The sequence below is a fragment of the Dasypus novemcinctus genome, unplaced genomic scaffold (assembly GCF_030445035.2).
Source record: "Dasypus novemcinctus isolate mDasNov1 unplaced genomic scaffold, mDasNov1.1.hap2 scaffold_210, whole genome shotgun sequence".
In the NCBI taxonomy this organism is placed as follows: domain Eukaryota; kingdom Metazoa; phylum Chordata; class Mammalia; order Cingulata; family Dasypodidae; genus Dasypus; species Dasypus novemcinctus.
In genome coordinates, this window is record NW_026688183.1 from 315,518 (window position 1) to 335,606 (window position 20,089).

General features: G+C 41.1%; 2 long non-coding RNA genes across 2 annotated transcripts; one reads left to right on the forward strand and one right to left on the reverse strand.

Annotated features, from left to right (window-relative positions):
• The first annotated feature begins 212 nt into the window (after positions 1-212).
• On the forward strand, positions 213-19,553 carry LOC139438534 (uncharacterized). Its single transcript, XR_011648207.1, has 4 exons — positions 213-997; positions 4,888-4,974; positions 18,146-18,194; positions 19,264-19,553. It is a non-coding gene; the product is annotated as an uncharacterized lncRNA (long non-coding RNA).
• LOC131277639 (uncharacterized) lies at positions 11,113-19,377 on the reverse strand. Its single transcript, XR_009184777.2, has 4 exons — positions 19,278-19,377; positions 16,235-16,259; positions 11,646-11,704; positions 11,113-11,558 (listed from the first exon to the last, which is right to left on the reverse strand). It is a non-coding gene; the product is annotated as an uncharacterized lncRNA (long non-coding RNA).
• Positions 19,554-20,089: the final 536 nt, after the last annotated feature.

Here is a 20,089-nt window from a genome sequence, read left to right on the forward strand (position 1 = left end):
GAGTCCATGTCCCAGCAGTGCTGCCTCTTGGCTTGTGATGTTGGAAAAGTTACTTAACTGCTCTGTGCCTTGCTGTGAAAACAAATAATTCTCACTGGTGCCACTGGTGTGAGGACTACATGAGTTAGAGATGATGATGAGGATGATTGTAATTATTATTGCTGCAGGAATGACTGAAAGGGTTCTTTCTCCTAATTAACATCTTTGTCCTTCCAGCAGTGGCCAAGGTCTCACCTGGGTTGGAAAGGCCTGGGCAGGGAGCCAGGGACTCCATCTACCCTGCTAAGCAGATGACTAACACTGGCAGCAGTCACATTTCCTAATTTGCTGCCTAATGGTGGTGTGGGAGAAGATCAAATCAAGGAATGAAGGTATGCACCTACCATATTCTGGGCCTCTAGGAGAGCCAAGCAGGGAGCAGGACCCCTGTCCTGCAGGAATGCACAGCAAAGTCACAAAGTGTGCAAGTGTCTTGTAAACAAGCATCCTCCTCTGGGAGGTGAGTGTGTGGTGGCCGAGGCATTTCTGTGAGTCGAGCCTCTGTTGACATACTCCCTGGCCCACCTGCTCTGGAGAGATCGGGTGCCTGCCTTCCCCTTCAAAGCATCTGAGTCTTGGTTTCTGAAATGGGATTTTAGCAGGGATTGAAGTATACATTTTTTTGCTTTTATCCCCTCCCCCACTCCCCACCCCCATTTTTTTGCTTGTGCTTGCTGTCTGCTCTCTGTTCATCTTCTTTTTAGGAGGCAGTGGGAACTGAACCCAGACATCCCATGTGGGAGGGAGACACCCAATCACTTGAGCCACCTACGGTCCCTGCTTATGTCTTTCATTGTGTCTCTCATTTTGTTTCCTTGCTGTTTCTCTTCATTGCATCAACTCCCTGCATCATCTTGTTGCATGAGCTCACCACACCTGGCCCTCACATCACATGCCTGCCTCACTCATCATCTTTAGGAGGCATCAGGAACTGAACCCGGGACCTCCCATGTGGTAGGTGAGTACTTAGCTGCTTAAGCCACATCCACTTCCAATATCTTCTTAGGGATGCTGCAGAGGTGTTTTGCAAAGGGAATCATTGAAGATAGTGACTGAATGTGAGCACACCTGCAGGAGGCAATAAAAAGTATTGAAATATATTCAAGCAAAAATTTTTAAAAGGGCAATGTAGCAGTTTGATATGGTTATGAATTTCAAAAATAGATATTGGATTATGTTTGTCATCTGGTCTGTACCTGGGCACGATTAAGTTATGATTAGGGCTTTGACTGGGATGTATCATTAGGGCATTAAGTCCCCACTGACCAAGGGGTGGGGACTCACAGATAAAAGGCACAGCAAAGGACAGAGTTGAAGGCTTTTTTATGTTGGAGTTTTGATGTTGGAATTTGATGCTGAAGCATTAAGCCAGAGCCCCATAAAGAGGAAAGAGAAGCCACCCTCAGGAAGAAAGGAACCCTGAGTCCAGGAAGAAGCAAGCCCTGGGAAGAAAGGAAACTTGAACTCAGAGATGCTAGGCCCTGGAAGAAAGGTACCAGGAAGCCTGAACACTTACAGCTGTCGGCAGCTGTCTTGCTCTAACATGTGAAAATAGACTTTGGTGAGGGAAGTAACTTATGCTTTATGGCCTGGTATCTGTAATCTCCTACCCCAAATAAATACCCTTCATAAAAATCAACCAACTTCTGGTATTTTATGTCAGCACCCCTTTGGCTGACTAACACATGCTCACAGTTTCCTCTTGTTCTACTTGTGTGTTCCACACCTTCTGGTTGAGCCACCTAACTAATTACACTTCCTGTCTATCCTCCTGGCAACCCTGTCACCCTAGCACCTACAGTAACATTCATCATGCACTAAGGTCTCAGATTCTAGTTGAGTCACACCTGACTTCCACCCAGACCCAAATTTAAATCCCCAACTTGACTCATTCAAAATAAGTGGTGCAGTTCCACAGAAATGCACGGTGTTGCAGAAGGGGTGCTATATGGGAAGTTTGCATGTTATGTATGATTGTTTTGTAAGCTCACAACTTCTCTAAGAAAATACATATTAAAAGTAAGTGGTGCAACAGGGAGGGTGTGTTGGTCACAGCCATTGGATGTGAGGTATAATGCCTCTTGATTGCTCTTAGCTTACTAACTGGTTCTCAGAAAACTACTACTATCTGGGAGGTTCCATGGCTCGGTGACTTAACGTGTGCTGATGCTTGTTGTTTATGTTGGGTTTTGCCAAAACTCCCTAAATGGTGGCTTTTGCAAATCTGAGTTGTCCGTGGGTTTTATAGACAGCTAGCCCTTGTATGTCAAGAGGGGAAATCTTGGTTTCCAGTTTTCCCCAGAATGGGCATGATTAGTCTGAGTCAAATTGGCTAATTTTATCCAAAAGTCATTGACCTAATGGAATTGGTATAGGGACAGGAGGTGGGCAACCCCTGCCCTGGTGCTAGGGCTGCTGGGGCAGGTAGTACTTGGGAATTACGAGGCTTTGCCTGAAAGTAACTGGGAGACTATATGGGAACAAACAGTGCGTCTGTGTACTGTGCCCCAGAGGCCAAAGGCAGGGGTTCCACTGTGCAATAGGGGCACCCCCTCCACAGGAAGTATAACGTGGCAGCCCACAGGCAGTGGTGTTCCTGGGGCCTGTGGCCCCTTTGTGGCTATTGCTCTCTGCTACTGTCACTCTCTCAACCCTGACTCCATGGATTACTGTGGGTCCAATCCCTGGCAAGGTGGCTAAAGGGATATGGGCAAGACAAAGTCCAAGCCAGGGTACCAGCTTCTTCCTACGACTACAGAGGTTGTCTCAAAATTAGAAAAAAAAGGTAAAATGCCCATACCATGTACTCAGGCCCTATTAAGCCCTGATGCCTATCATGGGGCAACACCCTATTAGTGAACTGTGCAGGCCAGGGGTTCTTCTGAATGATCCTGCCACCATCCTGCTAGTGGAAACCTACCCCAACATGGATGGGAGTCCCTAGAGAAAGAGGCAATTGCCTATGAGTCTGGTATGTACAGGGTTCCAAAGAGGACCCCAAATTAAAACCAAAGTTCCAAATTTTAGTTGATTGGAGAGTCAAACCATACTTGGAGATTTTGTTCAGGGTGACAATGAGAAAGGGGCCAATTGACAACTGAGAGTCTTTTGAAGACTCCATGCCCCTCTCCTATCAACTTAGGTATTTATGACAGCAAGAAAACGTCCATTTGTCTATGGTGGGTATTACTGCCTAGTCAGATGCTCACTGGCTAACAACTGATGAAGTCCAATTTTACTTAGAAAGATTGGGATGATGCGATGGACAAGCATTTTTGAGCACAGAGACAAGAGACTCAGAATCCATCTCCAACCTGAGGAGGCCTACTTTGACACTGAATCATGGAAACTTCTTACATGGAGACCCCTGTCCTCCAAAGTACTGGGCAGCTTTATTCAACCTTTTATGGCATGGCGCATCCCATTTACAAGGCCATGGATGGGGATGCGCGATTGGCAGGAAACGAGGGACCTCATTTCAGAATCACAGATCCTGGCTTAACAGGCCCAGGCAGCCACCTTCAGGGGACCACATGACCCTTCCCTGGAGGGACTCTGTCTCCTCCTTCTGCACACCAAGGGTCCAGTCCCCAACCCCAGGGGTGTTGTGACTATTGGAGCAGTTCTTATTAAACAGCTGCCTCCAGAGGGGGCCCCTTTTGCTCTTACTTTCCTCCCTACATGCATCTTTTTCATAGACTGTGTAGCAATTTGATATTGTTTATGTGTTCCAAAAATAGATATTGGCTTATGTTTGTAACCTGGTCTGTTCCTCCAGGCATGTTAGATTGTATTGAATTGAGAGGTTTCACTTTTACTTGATTAAACAATGATTAAGCCTTTGATTGGGTCATGTCAGTAGGACATTGCATCCCTGCACATACAGAGACTTACAGAGAAAAGACATGGCAAAGGACAGAGCTGGGAGTTTTTGAGCTGGAGCCTGGGAAGGAAACACACAGAGAAGCAGATACGGCAGAGGCCCGGGGAAGAGAGATGTGCCATTTGCCTTGTAATCTACAGCTGGCCTTGTGGAGAGAGCAAAGCATCTGACCCGGGAAAGGAGCAAGCCTCAGGAAGAGAGGAGCCCAGGAAGCCTGACCCCTTGCTGGCATCGGCAGCCATCTCGCTCTAGCATGTGGCAATAGACTTCGGTGAGGGGGGTAGCTTGCCCTTTAAGGCCTGGTAACTGTAAGCTTCTACCCCAAATAAATACCCTTTATAAAAAACAACCAATTTCTGCTATTTTGCATCAGCTCTTCATTTACTAATAGAGTATATATGTGCATTTTAACCTAGTACAACGTATTTGTAGCTATATACAGTCACCTTTATAATTTGTTTTATTCACTCAATGTTATGTTACAAATATTTTCCTCTACTGGTTTACAGTCTTGATAATGACTATTTTGAAGGGTTAAATGGTACTTTATCTTATTTATTTATTTATTCTGTTTTGTTTTGTTTGGGGTACAGGGCCAGGGATTGAACCTGGGAACTTGTCAATGGGAAGCTGGCGCTTAACCACTGAACCACAGTGGCTCCCTGAGTTAATTTGTTTTGTTGATTTGCTTGTTGTTTCCTTTTTTTTTTATTTTTAGGAGGCACCAGGGATCAAACCTAGGACCTTCCCTGGGGGAAGCAGTTGCTCAACTGCTTGAGCCACATTAGCTCCCGGTACTTCATCTTATTAAAGAATCAAGATTTACTAATTCACTTCCCAGTTGTTTAGCAGTGAAGTAATTTATATTTTTTAGTGTATAGCCCTGTAATACATATCTTTATGTATGTAGTGTTTTCCTTCTTTTGAATTTTTTTAAGGCATCATGCTTTTTGTTTAAATGACAGGTGAGAAAACTGAATCCAATGGTACCTGTAAAGAATCCTGATTTAGCCCCAATTATGAGAACTCCACTGTTCCGTCAGACATATCAAGTAAGTGATTTTGATCCTGTGATACTTTTAGTGTCCTAGCCTGTTGTTCAAATGCACTAGTTGGAATCCTGAATATTTTACTTGAACAATTCATAGAAAACAAATGATGACCTCTACCATTATTATTATTCTGTTGATATTCTAACTGATGCACAAATTCAAGACAGCCTTAAATTGAGGACAGAATAAGCTGCTGTGCGCTCCTGTCAACATTGGTGGAGCTCTGCCATTTTACTAGCAGGGGGCAATGTGGGTCTACCTGTGGTTCCTGAGCTTGGCTCAGGAGGGCCATTTCCTTAAAGGGGACTTTCCTGGGGGACTAGGCCCTATGCTAACTGTTAGGGACTCGGCAGCTGTGTCCTCTCTAGCCTGGCACAGACCCTGAACAAGTATCTTTGTGTCATTTCAGTAGCTGCTTCCCAGGGATAAAGAAACCTTCAACCCCTGGCTTAGTGGAAACTGACCTCATTTTTCCTAGTGTGTATCCTCTGAGACATAGGCAACAACAGGTTATTATTATAAACTAATGAAACCAATGGAAAACTTGAATGTTCCCTTGTACATCTGGCCATATCTAGTCATTGCTGGCCACTGCAGGAGTCCAAAACTGCAACATAGTCTCCACCCTCTATCCAGCAATTGCCAGCTGCTCTAGGAGTCCAAAAGTGCAACATATTCTCCATCCACTCTCCAGCAATTGCCAGCTGCTGCAGGAGTCTGATCCTGCAACCTACTGAGGGATCTCTTAACTTTCATATACTTACTAAATATTTCCAATGCAATGTACAACACATCAAACACACTTATCTTGCTTCTTACTTCTACAACCCCACTGTGATATTGGTAATTACCAGGTATTTTATTTCAGCAGCACAAAAAACTACTTATTTTATGATCTTCCACTTTAATATGCTTTTTAAGGTGGCCTCTGCATCTTTACAAAACACATTCCTTTAGTAGCCTAGCCTGCTGTTCAGATGCACTAGTTGGAATCCTGAATATTTTACTTGGACAATTTACAGAAAACAAATTAGTACTTCTACCATTATTATTTTGTTGATATGATTCTCAAAAGAGAGGTGAAATGTGAACTGAAAGTGTTTCTGTTTAATTTTTGCTTATTTAGTCATAAATTATTGGAGGAGGGGAGAAAGAAGACAGAATTTAAGCTGTAATCTGTAAGTGCAGTCAGATGAGATTTTTGCATTAAATTATATGAATGCCAGAGCTATAAATACCAAGTTGTGATTTTCTATGGCCAGGTAAAAGCTCAGAGTTTATAGCCAGTGAGTCGTGACAAGTTAACTAGTGGACTTGCTGGGGGGACGGGCTGGGGGGTAGACTGTGTTAGCTTATGATATGTGATGAAATACCATGGCTTGGAATCTGATTCTAACCACTGCTTTAAAGATAAACTGTCAGAAGGTAAATGTCCTCCAGCAATTCAGATCAGGTGGCCTTTGCCATTTGACACTACCTGTCATTTCATCACATTCCATGTAGTAATTTGTTTTGAATATGAGCGGTACCACATATACCTGAGGATTTAAATATTCAGGATTCTTTTCATGAATTTGGTCCACCAGAGTCAGAGAAGCAAAGTAAAAAACCCAGTGGACTTTGAAATCAGATAGAGAGCATCTCCTCTTTATAGAAATGCCATGGAGACTGAGACAGGTTTAGTGATTTATCAATGTGTGAGAGAATTGGGACTTGATGCTCTAGCATCTGTATCATCTTATTTCATATCTCCTGCTTGTTACATTATACACCACTGCCATTTTAAAAGAAATGAAGAGAGGAATCACTTTTCACTGGAGTTCATACTCTGCTAGGTGAGAGAGAATACATAAAGAAATTCAAGGAAAATAATTATAACCCAATTTAAGATCAAATATAGAAAATATATAATAAAAATTGCACGCATAACTAATAAGGAAGGAGGAAGCAAATGAAATGGTTGTCATGGAAAACACGAAGGTCTCAGAAAGGAGGAGAGTTTTTGAGCAAAGTTTCAAGTGTCAGGACATCAAGAATTCTTTTCACAGATTAATTCTAATTCATTGTTTTTTCCTTCATAATTTTCTTGAGTAAGCTACCTGGAAACAAAAAGGACCCATATCTAAACTTCTAGTGATGATAAAATCTCTCCCTCTTAGTAACATAATAAAACTTGCATATGAAATTATATATTTTTGATTAATACACTTTCATTCTAAATGTTTTCATTCCTGAAAAAATAATGTAACTTTAGAGACTTTTTAAAAATTCACCTATCAAAACAATCCATCTATATATTTTTTTACTGTTTGGGTTACAAGGAACAGAGACTCACTCAGTCTGACTGAAATAAATGGTTTTGTTGATGGGATACTTAGGCCAGTAAAGGAAATACACTATATGGGATCCCAAGGATCAGAGTCCTTGCTTATCTGGAACAGAGAAAGGCACTGTAACCAGAGAGCATTTTGGTTCAGGAAAACCTCAGGGGCCCCAGGTGTGAACTGGGTAATGATGATGACTGTGATAGTAATAACATTTATTAGGTGCTTTCCATGTGCCAGGCAGTATTGCCTGTATTAAAGCATTTAGTCCTCCAGCAACCCAGTAATGTAGCTCAACACAAGAACCCGTTAGAGTGGGTGACTGTGCAGGACTGTGTATCAATGTGGGGGCCAATAAAGGGATATGTGGCCTAGATGTAGGATAGGTATTACAACATGCCATGATTGGAAACACTTCAGAAGGGGAAAGGCGGATTGCACTCATGGTATCAGCTGCACCAATTGTAGGGAGACAGTCTGGGTGGAATGATTGTGAACATAGACTGTGTGGCAGGCAGACCCTTGTTAACCTTGGAGAAGTGACTCCATCTCTGTAAGCCTCAGTGTTCTCATCTGTAAAAGAGTCCTTTCTTAATAGGGTGGTTGTAAAGGTTAAATGAAATAACACATAACTAGGTACTTTGCAACAGTTCTTAATACATAGGGCTAAAAATGAAAGTGTTCATCATTATAATTTGAAATCATTTTATTTTATTTTTAAATGTTTATATTAAAGTTAGTAGATCACATAGAATGTTACATTAAAAAAACCATGAGGTTCCCATATAACCCACTTCCCCCCATCATTTTTATAAATTGTATTTTTTGAAGATACATCACAGAAAAGGTTATATTATGAAAAACATAAGAGGCTCCCATATACCCCCCACCCCACTCCCCCACCCCACTCTTCCCACACCAGAATATTCTTGCCTTTCAACCAAATTGTTTCCTTCATAAAACCTTAAACCAGATCTTCAATTCTGCAAAGTCACTTATTGCAGTAAGGCAACCAAAACCTGAAATTCCTTTTCATATGATTTAACTGAATTTCTCTGTGTGTGAAGCATGGCCTACCTCTCCCTTTGCAAAGAGATAGAGCTATCTCCCCATCATTCCCAAACAATACAGCTCTTTAATTCTTTCCATACTCATCAAGTGAGAGGGGTGCCTAAGCCATCTAAGCACTTACATCTGTCTTCTGCTATGTGGAAAATTCCATTGCTTAAGGTGTTTATAAATATAAAATATAAACTGGAATTCTTAACTGCTTTTTTTTTCATTTTAGCAGCTTTTAATGGAATTTGTACATAAGATTCTTTTATCCCTGCATCTTCTCAGTTGTTTCTTCCTTATATTTGCCCTTTTCCTTTCCTACTTGGTGAGATTTGGCTTTACATTCGAGGGTCTTTTTACGGTCTTTATCCATTTTTAGCCTAGTGATAACTACCTTGCTGGGGTGAATGCCCACACGGACAGTGGTGCCATTAGCCTTCTCCCGCTGCCCCCATTCGATGTAGATGACATATTCCTTCCTGTAAACCTGGACTACTTTGCCAATTTGCTGACCTTTGTAGTGTCCTCTCACAACCTGAACTTCATCATCTTTTCGGATAGGCATGGATCGAACATTATATTTCTATCTCAGCTCCTTGGAAAGAGGGGAAGACATAATCTTCCTCCGAATGTGGGAAGGTGCATTGAAATGCCTTTTATGGTTCTTGCTCCGACCAGAGGTCACAAAGGGATTGAACTTCATTTTGGCCCCTGCCACTTCAGCGATGGCTGCAAAAGGAAAAAGAGCGGCTCTCTATTTTTGATGCTGATTTTAACTGTATTTAACACTGGAAACGACTTAAATTCATCATCACATTATTAAAGGGCAAGAGTACTCAAAAGTACACTTCTTGCACCTGTATGTTTCTGTGTACATGTATATGTTTTCTGGTTTGTGATTTGTTCTAGTAATTTTTAAAAAAATTTTTCCCTTAATCATCCATTTCTTTAGTGTGTATTAATCCTCATTGTGAGCAGTGATGAAATTAGTGTATTTTCTCTTCCTTCTCTTTCCCCACCCTCTCCTCTAGCACCTGATAGGTGATTATATAATTTTGCTTAAGTGTTTGCCTTTATTCTGTAAATATGCCTATACTAATGACTATCTTGAGATACTGATGATGGCAACTTCATTGTCCCCTCCTCTGGCCAAGTGGTGAGTTCCATGGGACCAAATGTCAGACAAGGAAAGGGGATGGGTCTGTCACACCGAAGACAATACCCGAATGAGTGATAGGCAGGTAACATCACCCATCACTGCCCCTCTACCCTAGTATATACCACCTGATTGCTTGGCTCAACTCCCTTGCTCACATAAGATCTCTAATATATTCTCTTTCTCCTCAGAAAAGCCAAGAATTTGATATCCTTGTCTTAGGTTCTGTGTTTCCTAGAGGCAATCAAGGCTTTCTGCCATCATTTGGAAAGCAAGTGCAGAACAAGAACTTAGCTTAATTTTCTTAGTTTTTGTTAGTTGATGAATTGATTTAGATCAATGGTTTTTTTTTTCTTTTTACCCATGATCTCTGTTTGGTCCAGAGATTTGAAGATTCTCTCACATTCAGCCATGGAAGTAAGGTAGAGCTGGGATAGAATCTCATTTCTTGCCCAGTATTCTTCTGCCATGTCAAATTCTATGTAATTCATAAATTCAGCCAAACTTTACTGGAAGATACTGGAACAACTCACTTTTTCAGAGCATGGGAGGTCAAGTGCAAGAAGGAGGCTTAAATGATGTAGCTCTTGTCATTTGTTTAAGAGATACACCACAAGAATGTGTTATAGATGTAGCTGTGATCAGGGCTCAATGACTTCCACAGATGGCTGTCTACTCAGTGAGCAGCATAATGTCCCCACATACAGGAAGCCTGGGAGTGCAGTTGTCAAATCTCAGTGTGAGCCCATTTGTAGGAGTCCAACATTTTTATGGTTTCAGTTCACATGTTGGCAAGATGCTGGGTAATAAGATCATGGCATAATGTGGCTGACAGGTTTTTATGTGTATAGGCATTTTAAAAATCAGCAAACCAAATTAAAGCAATTTTTTTCTACAGGTTATTTCTAAGATAGTGCTTTTAAATGCAGGATGGCCAAGTATTAGTGAGTATTTGACAAATTTGAGGAAAAAAATGTCAGAAATTGAAGACAGGCATACAAAGTATGATATATGAATAACTGGAGTGCCTGAATGAGAAAACCAAAGCAAAGACATGAAAAAATATTAAAAATTATAATTCCTTATTTTTTCTGGAAAGAAATTCTTTGAAGCTGCATTATAAAACCTTACACTGAGTATTGACTCAGAATGACTAATAGCAAGACATATTCTAGCTAAAATTACTAGGGTGTAAAGGAAGAATGAAGTCTTTTCAGCATTAGAGGAGAGCAAGTGACATTATGAAAAGAACATAGCATCTCATCATCAGTTTTGATAATACTTTGTGCCAGAAGAAAATGGGGTAATACATTTATGGAAAGAAATGTGAATCATGGTGTTATAAACAGCAAAACTGACATGAAAGTGAAAACAGCACTGAAATCCAACTTCACTGGCTTGAAGTTGGGTAATATTGTTCCCATGATCCCTTTCAGGTGAGGGAACAGATTTCAGGAAATGAAATGTCTAGAAGACATTGGTAGGACAGATGTTAAGTCTTAAATTTGCAGTTATTTGTCCATTCATTCACTCTAAGTTTGTTCAGGGTGCTTATCTATCTATGTGTTTATTTTATTGATAAGGATGAAGAAAAACAAGTAGTTGGAGAGAAATTGTTTAATGTTTTAACATCTAAAATTAAATGCCAAACCTATTTCTAAAACTCAGTGTAAGTCTTTCAAACTGAAAAATAAATTTTCCCTCAATTGGCTGATTAGGGAATTGGGTAAAAGGGGCTGAGCACTGAGGCATCTCCATTTCTTTGATATTATATCCCCTTTCAGTCTCCAAACATCATATAATCTCCAGATCCTCTGAGACTCAGACTGAGGCCTCCAGCTCAAGGTCTTTGTGCTGTCAGTAGTAGGGATCACTGGGGAGGCGCAGAGGTGGATGGAGGAGTTTTTCTGAAGTGGGTAACAGGACCCAGAAGACATCTCGGATCCTTGATTGTCTGCATTTACTTTGACCAGCCAGTTCATGTTTCCACCTCCATGTTCACATAGAATACTGGAAACCTCAGTTTCTTCTCAGTTTTGCTGATTTTCCTAAAGTGCCAAAAGAAGGTTAGGAAAGCAATGGAATACGTGAACTTGTTTCCCTTCCTCTCTTTATCCTATCCACTCCACACTCACATTTCCTCTTCTTCTTCTTCCTGCCTTTTCATCCATTTCTTCAGTGTCTTCAGTGTATTCTAGGAAAAGAGAATTTATGAAAAGAGACTCCTCTTCCTTGAACAGTGTAGACAGCTGCAAGGAAAGGAACCCACTTGATGACCATGTGCACGTGTGCAGGAACGCCCTGCAAGGGGAGAGCCCACCCCAGAACTAACTTCACAGGTGCTCCTTCCACTGGGTGTGGCCCAAAGCTTCTGACAACCAGCCCAGTTCCCTGCCTGGACCATTCAGGCTTATGCAAACTGATTCAGTGATGCACGTATGTTAAAACCAGGGCAATGCTAAGAAAATAGGTAAAGAGGATGGAAGAAATTTGTAGACATTGTTGTTCCCATGACCTCAACTTCCTGGATGAGACCACTTCCTTCAGGATAAAATTCATAAAATAAGGAACAGATAGAATGGAGAAAAGCTATAAAGAGGAGTTATGAATAAGAAAGGGAGAGATTACAAAATAGACAGAAAGAGGAAGGAAATTATATGCAAATTGTTGTTCTCTGTATCTGATACTTCAGAAGCTGTGAAGTAAGCCTCCTGGTAACCAGGGCAGGAATGGTGATCTATCAACCTTGTGAAAGGAAATGGGAAAGTTAGGGTTGAGGGCAGAATTCAAGCTCCTGTTGGTTATGACAGCGTGTGGTCTGTTCCCAGGACACAATTCTGTCCTCACCACCACACTCCTCTCCTAGGGCCTCAGTCAATTCACCTTGGCTGTGAAGGAGTGGGTCTAAGATTCCAGAGTCCCTTTCCCAGCTCTCAAATACTATAACTGTGGCCAGTGAGGAATGCCTGTATCCTCTTGTTCCTCTAAGAAGGCAGATACTCTCCATGTCTTTTTATACATGATGTTGTCTTTCTTCTCCTTTTTACCACCTTCACTACCTCCCTGCCTCTTTTCTCTCTCTCTATTACTGCCCATTTGTTTTCTCCTTGTCAGTTTCCACCAATCATATTGTTCTATAATACAACACTGGAGAACAATCATTGTTCCCATATTATTCCCTTATTATGCTGTCACCCTCTCCAAAATATCAAGTAGTCAATTAACCAATCCACTCTAATCACGGAGCAACTATCAGAAGCATGGAGTTGAATCAGGTGTTCTGTTCTAGCCAGTCAACTCTGCCCTGTTCCCCACTTGACAGTCATGCCCCTCCATGTACCTTTCCTCAGTCTTGTCCAGGCACCCATCAATGCTAGTATTTCAGCGATTTAACGAATTCCCAAAAGATCACACTTATTTAAGTGGCCTGTAGATCCCCTATTATATCATTTTCAGACTAAGTGGATACAGACACGTTACTTTACCTCTAATCTTACATTCAACCCCTCCAATCAATTCAGAAACCTATAGGGATGCTGTGAGGACAAAGTGTCTTCCATGAACCTAAGGTCATACCAGTCTCAGGACAATCACCTGATTTATAGGATTAATGGTCACTATCACCCACAGGACATGATTCAACTCCATGCCTCTGAGAGTTGCTCCCTGGTTTAAAATGGATTGGTTAATTGATCCATTGATTTACTGAAGAAGGTGGCAGTGTAATATGGGAATAATATGAGAGGAGCAGGGACAGCAAGAGCCAATATGTGAAGCAAGCCTGGCAGGCCATTCACACAAGGTCTCTAGAAACCCAGCCAGGCTTTGGAATGTGTTGGAGAAAGAGTTGTACATGAACCTCTCAAATGGAAGCAATTTCAGGTTTTAATCTAATCCCAGGATTTTGGATTTGTGTGAGCAGTAGAGAATAGAAGGATGTTCAAGGATATGTTTCTTTTGATACCTTTCCAACAGCCAGGTACATGTGTAGTAAGCCCAGAGCATATGTTCTTTATGTCAGAAAGGATAAAACATTAATGAAGTGCTACCAGACTGGTAAGTACAGAGGGAGAAGCCCTAATTCTCAACCACCACCTGGCACTCAGTAGAAGAACTTTGTCCCAAGTCTAGTTGATAGTCTGGGAGAGCTTGTGTCCTGCCAGATCCCCTCCATTGTAGGTCAACACCAAAACCTCAACTACACTCTCTTGTGCTTTATTCCCAAGAGCTGCTAACCAAGGAAAAACAAAGGCTTTGATGACTGGTCTTATGGGAAAGTTAATCTTAAATAGCACAGCAAGGAAAGATGATTGCAAACACAGTACACTCAAAGAACATGATCATAATACTTCTTACTATTGTTATTAAATATGGAAAGAATAAAGCAGACCTCCATGTATATTTCCATTACTTTCTGATTTCACAGTCCCTTCTTCAGTTGCTAAAGTAGCAGTGTTACCAGACTGTTTCTGATAACCCACTCTCATTGGATCCTATCTTGAGTGATATTGCCTACCTGGATTATCATTTTCATCACTGCTGGTGGAGTCATATCTCTGATCCACAAACCAATCTTTAGGAACACAAACATTTGCAAGAAAGTTTGTGGAGAATGTGGCACACCCGTCCCTTCCTTCTCCACTTGCTGGCTTGCTGGCTACCCAAGATCACCACAGGTTCTTAGACCATCCCTGGACTCTGTGGAGTCAGAGGCCTTCAATAAGACATTATAAATGGTTTGCAAATGAGCAAGGTGGAGAAAGAATCCCCTTTTAACTATTTACTTCCCCCTTTTTGATGGACCATTAAAGCTCTTACCTCCAAACTTATCACCCTGAAATTCTGACTGTTCTGGAAATACTCTGTATTAGATGAGTTCAATGAAAAGACCAATGGCAGGCTCAGAGCAACTGCCTGGGAAAGTGTATTGTGAGGATGGAAATGTTCTTTCTGTATTGTCATGCCATAGCTACTAGCACAAATGGCTGTTGGGCTTTTGAAAAATGGATAATACTACATTGTGCTGCAGATGCCCTGAAGGTGTGGTGCTCAGTAATAAGAACTGAAATCATGACTGTTCCAAACTCCTAGACGATTCGAGATCCCACCAGGCCAAAGAGATGTGAACAAAGTGTATAGAATTTGGAATCAAAGCACTTAATATCTCCAGAATATGGTTTCCTGTTCTCTAGATGTGAAACTGGAAAATTCATTCACTTCTCATCCTTCCATATCTCATGTGGATAATGGTTTACATTGTAGTTTTCACTCTCCCCCAGTCCACTCACTGGGCCATGGCAGGACATACAATGTCCAGCACCCGTTTATGCAGGATTTTGCTGTTATTTGTACACAAGCATTTTATTAGCTTTCTAAAGTTTAATAATTGGGTAATTGTTTTAAAGACATTTTATTTATAACTTTTTATTGTGGGACTGGATTCAAGTCTAGGCAAAACATTGTTTTATTATTATTTTTAATCCTTTATCATAAAGATACTCTGTTGTAGAAGATTTGAAGATATTTAAATATTGCTGTTTAAAAATTGACCACTATAAATCATGTAGTATTTTTCCTTCCAGTCTTCCTTTTCTATACCCTGAATGCTTATTCATTGAATGTGTTGGATGTCCATCTTTATAAACTCCAGGCACCAATTTGATAGTTCATTACTAAGGGAGACATGAATTGAGTGCTAAGACTCTAATGCAGTTATAAAAGTTGCAGCAAGGATGATATACCCCAGATCAATAGCGAAATGGTAACTTGAGTTCTTTTTGGTCACTGTCCCTAAGGCATGCAGCAAACAGTGCCGAGCATTTCTAGGACTCAAGATGCTGATATTATGAAATACGCTAATATCTCCCAATTCCTATCTGTTTGGGCTGTAGTGTAGAGGAATGCCTTAGGTATACCAGATTGTGCTTGCAGTTCTTCAGAATCTGAGCTGAACAGGCACGTGGAATTTCTAAGTGCTTTTCACACTGTGTCAATTCATAGTCTGCAGTAACGGCAATAATAACAGGTCTGGGTCATGTGATCAGTGAGTTGACTTATAATGATGGACAGGATGTGGGGTCTGTGCAGGTCTGATACATCCAGGAATACACACAAATGATCAGTTTCCATTGCTGGCAAGGTGTAGAATCATCCTGTGCCCAAGTGATTGGGCTAGATTATGGCTATAGCTTAAGGATCAGGGACACTCATGTTTGAAATTGTAGGCTAATTGTCTCTGCACCTCAGTTCTTCATCAGAAGAGTGGGAATAAACAGTCATAGTATGGTAGTGTTGAAGATGGAATGAGTAAATATATGTAAAGGGTGTAGTAGTGGTTTTTCTGAGAAGTTGTCACTGGCAATTGTGCTATATAGGTGGGAAATAGTTTCTCCACCCCTACCTTCACAATCTCATCTCAAAGACTCTAAAATAGATACCTCCAGCCCTGGTACACAAACCCTCACCAGCTAAAGGGAACACAGCTGCCTACAAGGACTGTAGAACATGGCCATCACTTAACTAGAAAATAATCACATCCCCATTTCTCATTCTCACCTGGAAGCTGGAATCAGGGTGGCTCTTCAGAGTAAAGCAAGCACACAGTCCCTGGGGATTGAACACAGGCCCTCATACATGGAAAGGAGGTGCTCAACCACTGAGCTACATCAGCTCCACCCTGGTTTTTTAATTATCTAGATTTTTTCAGAAGTTCAAAAATACTTACCATTTTCTCTTGTACCTGAGGCCACCTGTAATTATATTAAAGAAAATACTCAGGATCAGATCATGCTGTGTAGTGTTGACACAGTCTTTTGTACTTTTGGTACAGATGGGAAACAGTGGTTGAGTGAAAGATCCAATAAGTAATTGTAGCAGACACACATGGAAAAACACAAGCTTTTCCTAGATAATGCATCTCTCATGTCTATTTTGGTTGGCACAAAAAATTCTTACTCTTAGAAGGAAAAACTGCTGCCAATTAAAAAGCCCATATACTTGATACCCTGCTGTTGCTATTTGTAAAAAACAACTTGAAGCAGTAATAGAATACTCTTAAATAAGGAAATTGTATATGTCATCTGTAATGTACACGGTCAGAATTTTCATATCTGAACTCCATTGAAAATGAAAGGAATAAGTAAAGTGATGATTTTCTCAGACAAAGAAAGGCAACCTTGCCTTGGAATTAGATGGGGTCTCCTCCTGTGCACTGTCACTAGGTGGTTCCTCCATCAGGCCAAGGCCTCTCTTTAAAAGGTGGTACACATTCTAATAGTGTTTAAGTGCCCATCCTGTGCTGACTAAAAATAATCTGCTTGCTCACAAAAGCCAAATTGATTGTTAGGGAGGCATCCCCCACTTAGAAGAGCTCATTATCAAAGTTGAATTTTAAAAGTCCCATTCAAGTACTTGCCAAACAAATAAATTTTCCCTTTCTGTTGTACAGAAAGGCCTTATGTCACCAGGCCAAACCAGAAGAAAAAAGGTTCAAGTATACAAACAGGACTGCTGTTAGCAGCCTAAACCATAAGAACCAAAGTTCAAAATGCCAAAGTTCAAAAGTCACCCCTAAAAGATCTAGAACCTCAACCAAAAAGGGATTTTCAGAACCAGAGGACTCACAGACAAGAACTCAGGGCTTTTGGGGAGATGGCAGAGCTGAAGGGGCTTTTACCTTTACCATGCTCAAACTCAACAGTAGCTCCAGAGTCAGGTTGGTAGTTACTTAGAATCCTGTTTCTAACACTATATAATGTCAACTGAGAAATAAACTAAGCTTCAAGGCAACAAAGGCATTGATTTACGGTCTTAGAGTTGCAATTAGGGGAGCACAGATTCAGGTAGTAATCCAAATCATGTCCCATCTTTGTATTTCCAGGCAAGGGGCTTTAAAGAAGACTTGAGAAGTTGTTTGTAGTTGCACTGTATTTGGGATATTCAGTATTCTATATTGTCCTTCAGGTTAGATAGTTAACTGAGTTCTTTATCTTGTGTGTGTGTATGTTTTAATGGTCAAAGATCAGAGAAGAAATACTTTCAAATATTAGCATTGGAGTATGGATGTGGCTCAAGCAGTTGAGCACCTGCTTCCCACATGGGAGGTCCTAGATTTGGTTCCTGGTGCCTCCTACAAAAAAAAAAAAAAAAAACCAACCAACCAACAATCAAACAAAAGAAACCAACTCAGGGGAACTGATGTGCTTCAGTGCTTAAGCACTGGCTTCCCACATATGAGGTCTCAGTTTTAATCCCCAACCCCGGTATGTTAAAAAAAAAAAAAAAAAAAAAAAAGCATTGGTATTTTTTCAATGGTGAACTTGTGATTTTGATTCCCTTTGCTGTGTCATCTGAAGTTTCTTAAATAGTATGTATAAGTTGCATAGAGAAATAACTACTTTGAGTGTTAATTGACACCTGTAAAAGTCAAAAGGTCGAATGTGCTTCTGAACACTTGCCTTGAATTGCTTTTCTAATGCCTTACCCAGCATATTTTTGACAGCAACTGTGATGTTCAAGGCCAGAAGATGAATGTGATTGGGAACTTGGACATTGGAATTACATGTTCAGGGCTGATTCCTGACTCTGCTTCATGTCAGCTGGGAAATTTACTAAATTGTCTGTGTCTCATTTCCAGATCTGAAATACAGAGCAAGTACCATTGGCCTCATCGGCTGTCCTCAGAAGTAAGTAATGGTCCTGGCTCAAATCAGAGACACAATCCATATTAATTTATTGATATATCCAGTGTTCTTTTTCTTATTATTCACTTGTTTACTCAGTTACTTTTCTTCATATGGTAATTCATAAATGTATAAGTATTATGAGACAAAAGTCATCCTAAATTCCAAGAGCAATACCCACAGTGGAGTTCTGACCTTTTTCTACCCTCCCATTGATAGATATTTATGGACAGCAAAGGCAGACTGGATAAACTGGGGGCAAAATAATAGTTAGTTGGCACACTGTTCTTATGTTGTGCTAAAAACTTCTGCCAAGGGACTAGGCCCAAACTGAGTGTGAAATACTACAATATCTGTCTGGAAGACCAGAGCATGGAATATTGGAAAGTACTTCACAATACTTGTGAATTAAAGACAGCCAAGGTGTCTTTTGTTGTTGTTGTTGTTACTGTTTTTAGGAAAGTTTATTACCAATCCCTTAGGAGTGCATTACAAATAATGGGGATAGAAACCCAAACCAAACCTTGAAACACTTGAAAACAGGCCTGCTAGAGAACCAGATGGCTCCAAGTTGTCAGGGAAAGGAAGTAAAGGAGAGGCATTCTAGACAGTGAGCTACCCTGGAGCCTGAGTCTGTATATTAGTGTGACTATTCTGGGGAAAGGGGGGTCAGAAATCCTCACCTCCATAACCCCAGTGTTGCCCTGGATGGTGGGGAGGAAAGGCAGAAGCAAGCACTGAGGGCACAGACCTTACTGAGTCTAATCTTGGTGTCACTGCCTCCAAAACTGTGAGACAATAAACTCCTTTAAGCCAACAAGTATGTGTTATATGACATGTCAACCATGGTGTACTGAAACAGTTCCTTTGAAAAATCCTCTTGCCCCAAAGTTCCTGAGGGGAAGAATTGATGCCCTGGAGGAGGTGACTCACCCACAAGAAGAGTACATATCCTGACCCAGCCTCCTGTCTCTACATTTCCATCCTTGATATAAAATATGAGGTAGTTTCCCCTACATAAAGGCCTTCTGAAGTACCAAGTATGTCTAAATTTTTGGCCCTCCTCCCCCAGCATCTTCACAATACCTTCTGCCTCATGTGAGTCTTCCTGGGAGTTGGCCTACCACCCCAAGTGACCAGTGGTCTGCTTGGCTCCTCTACTGGCTCAGAACCTAAGACATTCCAGACCAACTGCCAGATAACAGCTATGCAAAGAATTAGCTTCACCTTTAACTGAACTACTCTGGAAGAACAGTTAATGTCATCAACTGGCAAAGTCACCCACCTGGCTGAAGTTTGGTGAGTTAATGAATGAAGTCTCCCTGTTCCCAATTATCTCCCTGACTAAATATTTGAACAACTCTTAGTGTGGAGTCTGTACCTTCCCTGCTGAAGTCTTTCGCATCCTAAGAGTACCCCTTCTGTAAGATATGGGCGTGAGACTTTGGTTCTAATATGTATTTTACTGATCACTAGTGATGTTGAATGCATTTTGATACTTCTGCTCATTCTGAACTCAATGCAGAAATTATGATTTATGGTTTACAGAAGAGGGGACACGGTGAATCATTTTTTCTTTGAGATGTCCACATCCTTCGAGAACCCAATCTTGCTCAGAGTAATCTCAAATCCCCAAGGGAGACAAACACACAGCCCTGTTCTCAGAAATGCTTCATGTTCCTGCATCAAGAGTCCCCACTAGGCTTAGAGAAGAAAGATGGCCCTCCATGAAGAGGGGGTTTTCACCCCCATACTCCATGAAGGCCAGTATCCCTCAGAGGACCCCAGAAATTCTTACATATCTAGGTCAGCCAGATCTCAGCCAAAGCCCTCTTCATGTTGTATCAATTAATCCAACCCAGTCTCACAAGAGAGAATGATGTTCCCACCATGAGTTT